This window comes from Myxine glutinosa, chromosome 6 (genome assembly GCF_964187855.1).
Source record: "Myxine glutinosa chromosome 6, kmMyxGlut1.1, whole genome shotgun sequence".
In the NCBI taxonomy this organism is placed as follows: domain Eukaryota; kingdom Metazoa; phylum Chordata; class Myxini; order Myxiniformes; family Myxinidae; genus Myxine; species Myxine glutinosa.
Window position 1 is genome coordinate 130,731,556 of NC_136266.1, and position 7,226 is coordinate 130,738,781.

Consider the following 7,226-nt stretch of genomic DNA (forward strand, 5'->3'; position numbering starts at 1 on the left):
TCTTCCCAAACCTAGAGTCCACAAATCATAACGGAACATCTGCAGAAGGTCACTCTCACACCATCACGTTCCACAGATGCCCCAATGGTTGTTCAGCAGGCTATGTCCATCCCTGTCCATTCAGTTTGACCCGCGTCCATAGACCAGCACAGCATGTCAGGTCACCACATGCTGGCTGTCCTAGAGTCTCAGGGAGAGGGTGTCAGGCCGCATGCCCGGGCGGCCACCACATCAGGCCCAAGTTGGCCGTCCGCGGTGCCACCACCAAAGCGCGACCCACAACACCTCCCCCTAGTGGTCCCCAATATATGCCATTCCAGGCTTGATAAACCACCTCGGACCCCCCTGGAGGTCTTAACCCCCACCAGGGTCCGGTGACCCTGCCGGCCCAAGCCACGCACTCGGGCGGCGCCCCGACAGAAAAGGGACGCCACACTCCACCAGAGTGCCACGATACCCCCCATGGGGCCCAGGTCGTACCACGATACCCATGGCTGGACCCCACGTCCAAATCTTGCCAGCACAGCCCCCCAGCTGGCTGGCATTACCAAATTTGGAAAGGGCAACTTTTGCCCGAGGCCATCACCAATGACCTCTCCTGGTCCAAATTCCACAGCCCGGGGACCAACTCCCTCCAAGGCTGCTCCAAATCACATTCCCATTTTAATTTAATTTTAAATTTCCTTTTAGAAATTTTCATTTCCACTACCAAACCGCAGCTGCAGGTAACAACCCCCTCAGGTTGTTCTGCCCCTCCCTGCAGCTGGTCCAAATTCCCTACAGGGACCAAATCGTCTGAGGCTCGATCTCTCGACTCTCCAAGGTCCAAATCCAGCCCGGAGCCAACACACTCCCCCAACTGGGTATTCAATTTCGGAGCCTCCATTACCCAATCGGTGTGCCCGGTGAGGGTCCCCTAGGTCACCTCAACCTCCTCCTCGGGCCGACTCACCTCCTCCCCCAAACTGCCATAAAGGACAAAGGAATGATTACCAGGTCTGACACACGGGTTTATCTTCGTCCCTATACAATTTAACATCCGAACATCCTTGTATGTTCACAGGTATACTCTTATCCCGACAAACCACCTAAAAACACAGAACTCATTACAAGGTAGATTCCCTATCGCGACAGTCGAGTACCTACCTATACAGATCTACCTGGCTGTAAACATTATTTTACTCCCCCGACATAACACTTATATATCTAATAATAAAAAAAAAATAATGAATAAAAAAAAATACATATATATATTGTTGTAGTTTTTAGAACCTTCACTTTATCAATTTAGTGGTAAATTTCCTTATAAATAACCCCTGTGTACATTTCCCCTTAATTGGCTGTTAATTGAAATGAGTGCACCTTAGTTAGTCCACATTGCAACACGTAGCAAATCATCGGCCCTTCTAACAGTTATTTCATTATTATGTGTGTCAGCTAAGGATGTGCTTCCAGTAGTTGACCTTGCGTTGCATCAAATCAAATAAGATAGGATCCCCTACAATATCGCCGTGGCCTCCAAAGCGCCAGTACGGCGGCGTTCGCCACCGTTGCATTGGGTGGTTGTTATTGGCATCATCTTCACCCCAAGACTCCATTGCACACGAGGCCAGCAGGAGGGGAGGAGCCGTGGGATCACAGGCGTGGCCCACCTCGTCACCCAAGTTGGAGCCAAAGAGCCCTCGCCAGCCAACCAGCGCCGAGGTGAGGAAAACCGGTAGGCGTGGCATCGGAGTTGGCGGCTTCATCGCACGATGCGCAATATAAGCGCGTGCGCAAGCCTTTTCAGGAGGACAGGAGATGCGTGATCCAGCTGAACTTGAAAGAGAATGCATGAGGCAGAGGACGCAGGAGGCAGAGGACGCATGAGAAAGCTGCTGGTGTAAAGCCAGGTACGTGGAGTCACCGGCTGCTCACTTCCAGCCCGGAGCTGGAGCGGACGTCGTTGCCGCGTTTTCCCGCCGCACCTTCCAGCCCTGCCGTTCTGCACAGACCCTTCTTCTCCTTCCAGCCATTCATTCCTGCCTGAGAATTCCCTTTTGTGTATGTGAGTTTGTTCTGTTCTGTCTTGTCCCTGGGGTATAAGTTAAGCTTGTTATAAGGATTGCACTGTGTCTTCTGTAAATTACCTTCGTTCTTCCTCTTCTTTAGTCTTGTATAGTAGTGAATAAATCCTTGTTATTTCTTACCCGTTTGGTTTCTTTCTCATCCGATCGCTTTCGTCCCTTCTGTCAATTGAGTTCCTGTGGCGCGATTTCGGCCAACGCTTTAGAATCGGGTTTAGTCCCTTGTTAAACGGCTCGGATTCCGCAGCGCGCTTCGCTCGGTGTAATCCATAATTACACTGCGGTCCGGGTGGGAGTATTTCCTTGCGTACCGGAAGGCGCTGGTACTTAGGTCATAGGACGGATAGGCCTAATACCCTATTCAGCGCTGACCGGGCATGGGGGAATGGGGGAATTGGCCAGTGTAAAAGACAAGGGGATTGACCCCCCCCCTTGGTAAGGGGAGCGCCGACCCCAGATCCGTAACAATATTTTAAAAAAACAATAAATAAAAAAAAATATATAATAATATAATAAGAAAAAAATTGAACAACATTTTTCTGGCAAAGTTTTTCTTGAAAATGGCTGTTTAGATATGACATTTGTCTGTGGCAAGAGTTTGTAATTTGTTAATGGTGCCTGCGAAACTTGCATACTCTTTGCGAAACACAGCATGATAATGAATGTCCACCAAAGCCCTAGTGCTGGCAGGTGGGTCCTCCAGTGAAATGTCTGACTGTCACCTGCATGCGAAAATGCCAAGATGACAGTTTATAGCAGCTGGGTCGAGATTTAAACCCAAGGTAGACAGTTCATCCTGACAGTCCACTAAAGGTCTGCAGGTACCCAGATAATGAAAAAAAAACAAACTCTCATCTCTTTACCCTATTAAAGACATTCGGTTTGCACTAAAGACCTTGACATTCTCTTAAAAACAAATTTCTAGATACAAATCAATAACGCATCAAGTACACCTGCTTCTGGTAGCTTATCATCCTCTAATGTAAAAAATAATAATTATTGTCCAATGGAAGTTCCATACTTTGTTAAGCAAGACGTTTAATTCCCGCCAGCGTGTTCTCACTTAAGGATGATTTCTTCTCGTCCTATTCTGGGCTGCGGTGTTTTTCTCAAAGGTTACCAAAACAACGAGACGACACTAGTTCCTTTTGTCTTTTTGCAAAGAAAACAAGGAAGTTCCCTTGTATTAACATGAGACTGCTGTTTCTAACAGGTGATACCGTCTGGCTCTCGTCTCGGCGGTGTTGTTCTTTGGGGATTAGCTCGGTCCCTTCTTAAGCACCGAGAACCTGACGATGGCCGAAGCTCCGGGGGCTGAAATGGAAGAGAAAGACCATCCACGCCTTGCTTCTCGACAGGCTTTCGCCGTCTCCCATGACTTTCAGAGGATCGAGACAAGGTGGTCGGTGAGTGACGGGCAAGGCTAATTAAGCACAGGGAAGTGCGCTTGAGTGGTGCGGAACCTGTTGACAAACACAAGAAGTGTTTTGTTTGTTTGGCTACAAGGAATCGCAGGAAACACTCTCGCTGCCCCTTTTCCGACACTTCTTGAGCGACCTCGATGGTCTGTGAAACATTTACTGTGGAGAACCTCATGAACGAGGAGAGATAGGATGCTGGTAAGGCAGGGGTGTTTCATTCAGAGTAGTTAATGGATGGACAGGTAGTGTCAGCAGAACTGCACACGGTAGTTAAGTTTAAACTGCAATTAGATATGTACCTAGAAGCTTTGAGGTTAGAGTGGTACAGGTATATTGGCTGGACTGGTTGGTGCTACCCAAAGTATGGATGGGTAATTGTATACCTGTCGTGATTGTGACGTCTGTCATAAGGTCACATAAAAAAGTTAATGTGCTGTTAATATTTGTGCATCGCTCCCTTTTACAACCCTCTCCATTCCTACCAAAAATAAAACAAACAAATACAGATACATTCAAAGTACACTGCCCCCATGCCAAATAATTAAATATCCTACAGCGCGGCATTGCCGGGGCGCCTCTGGCGCCCGGCAATACCGCAGTGCAGCTCATAGAGACTGCGTTGGGAGGGAGAGGTGGGAGGGTTTTAATTGCATAATTAAAATCAATGAAAGATCATCATAAAATATTTTCGTAATCAATTGGCTAATAACTAAACCACTCGTGCTTCATCCAAAGATGTAACTTTTAGGAATTTAATTAAATAAGTCATTAATAAAGAAATTAAATAATTAATTTATTAATCAATAAATAATTAATCGATTAATTGATTAATCAATAAATCTCAAAAATACCCTTTACAGACAAATCACTTGGTCATTGTCATGTCCAAATATCAGCTCCTTACCTCAAAAGGTGCCTGAGATATTGCCCAGATGAGAAAGAAAATAAATAAATGATTAATAATGAAAATAAATAAATAATAATCATACAAAAATTAAATAATTAATCAATTGCCTAATAGAACACATAAACCACCACCGTTTCATCAGAATCTGGAACTTTAAAAAAAAAAAATTTTTTGTCAATAATCGAATAATTAAATAATTAATAGATTAATTGATTAATCAATAAATCATTAATTGCCTTTACAGCCAAATCACTTGGTCATTGTCATGTCCAAATATCAGCTTCCTAGCTCAAAAGGTGCCTGAGATAATGGTCAGAAGAGAAAGGAAATGCATAAGTACTTAATTAAAAAAAAAAAAAACCACCTTTAGAGGCCATTTTTCCCCGCAAGCGGGGGTTGGCCTTTTTCGGGAACTGTGGTTGTTGTTGTTTTTCAGTCCCCTTTTTGAAGCAATGTTTTACGGCCGGATGCCCTTCCTGACGCCAACCCTTTTTGCCGCCTTTAACGACAAGCAGGGAATTACCAGTGAACTGGTACTCAATTTGCCGACCTCGGAAGGATGACAGGCTGAGTCAACCCCCCTGGCGTTAATTCAGCGATTGACCGGGATTCGAACCCAGGATCCTAGGATCCTAAGCCGGCACCCTAGCCGCTAGCCCAACACCAGGCATAAGTACTTAATTAATCGCTAATAATTAAATTACTAATCAATTACTTGATTAATCAAAAAACAAAAAATAAGGATTTTGCCAAAGGACTTGCTCACTATTGTGCAGAAATTTCAGCTTCCTTGCTCAAATGGTGGCTGAGATATCGCCCAGACAAACAAACAACCAAGAAAACAAACAACCAAGAAAACAAACAAACAACCAGAGTGAAAACTGAGTACTCCCTTTCAGCGTGCGTCGTTGCCGAGCCCCCTTCGGTGCCCGGCAATGACGATATGCAGCGCGAGGAGATGGCATAGGAAAGGAGCGGTGTATAAAACACTTATCTTGTTATATGGCTCCATCAGGTCATGTCAGACTTCTGGTGACGTTCCGAATCAGATTTCTCTCTGGCAGAGAAAACTTGCTTGCAGCCTTCACCCCATCCATCCAGCATGTACAAGGTCTGCTTCTTCCTCTTCTTTCCTCAACCATACCCAGCATGGTTGACTTCTCCAGACTTTCGTTTTCTGCACGCATGATGTGTCCAGAGCATGGCAGTTTGCTTTTGCATCAGTGCTTGTAATGTACATTGTGGACTCATTTGTTCAGGCTCTGATTTGTTTTTTACCTCCGTTATTGAAGGAGGATGCAGGTTATGTTTTCACCCCTGTTTGTCTGTTAGCAGGATATCTCAAAATGTTGTAGATGCATTCGGACAAAATTTGGTGGACAGGTCGAGTGTGTGACGAGGACATATTGATTCGATTCTTGTGAAGATCCTGATCCAGATACTACAATTTCAAAAGTGATGTTTCACCATTGTGTTATAGGGCCAAAATGATATGTAGCACCATATCTCAGCAAGTTGTGGACAGATTCGAACGAAACGTCGGGTGCGTGAGTCACAACATGACTTGATAGAACCAGATAACTAGATACGTGTTTTTATTCCATTTTGGTGAAGATCTGGATCTGTATACAAGAATTTTAAAGCAAATCTTCACCAATGAGAGATGGGACCAAATACAATATATTGCATGATATTTCAAAAAGTTGTGGACAGATTATGACAAAACTAGGTGGACGAGTTGGTTAGGTGACAAGAACAAGCCGATTAGATTTTGGTTCAGGTCCGAATCCAGATCGGCCTATCAGTGGGATACAAAACATAAACTGTTCAGTCTGGGCGGCGGTTTGTGCTCAGAGGGCTGTTCCAGTTCTTCTTGCACTCCATGAAAAATAATAATAAACTTAAAACACTGGTGATGTTATTGTACATACCTCATTAATGTGCTAGTCTCCACCCACCCCAATTAAATGAAGCAAATAAACTGACAGATAAAATTGGTGAGGGTATGGATAAAGCACAGGCATGATGCTCCTAAGGGCCTCCTCCCACAGTGTCCAAGTTGTGTCCTTGTGTCATCATAACTTCATCAAAGAAGAAACTAATCAAAATGATTATAGGAAGAGATTGCACAAAAAACGAAACATTGCTCACATTAAACGTTTTATGGTTTTCCGTAAGGATATTCAGCACAGTTTTGAGATAAACAAGACCAAAAGTCTAACAGCGGCGTAGCCGGGCTTGTAAAATATTATAAACCACAAACACATATGTTTAGCTTTTTAAACAGTCGCTAATGTTGCTTATAACATTAAGCAAAGGAATTTGGAGGAATCTCGACATCCGTGAGGTCAGTTTTACTTACAGAACTGAGTGAAGATCTACGGTAATCCATATACCCCACAAGGGTTAGAGGTGTGCTCATTTACCAAGCAGCTAGCTAGCGCTTGCCAAGCCAGCCGTTCCTTAACGGTTTTAAATGGAGTGCTTGCTCGAATGTTTAAACCACTTGACGATCTCTCCACAAGAACCTTGGTAAATGAAGACACACCCAATGTTCTTCAGACCCGACCATAGATCGACTGTAATCTATATACCCCAAAGAGGAATGACCTTTCCTGCCGCTCTCGAAGTGAGCAGGTGTTTACGCCGTAATGACATCATATACGTAATGACGTAGCATTACGGCCGGACACAAAGCTTCCGCTACTTTAATACATATGAGAGATATATATATATATATATATATATATATATATATATATATATATATATATATATATATATATTGTTGCGGATATGGGATTTGCATCCATCCATATCCGCTTGTAAATA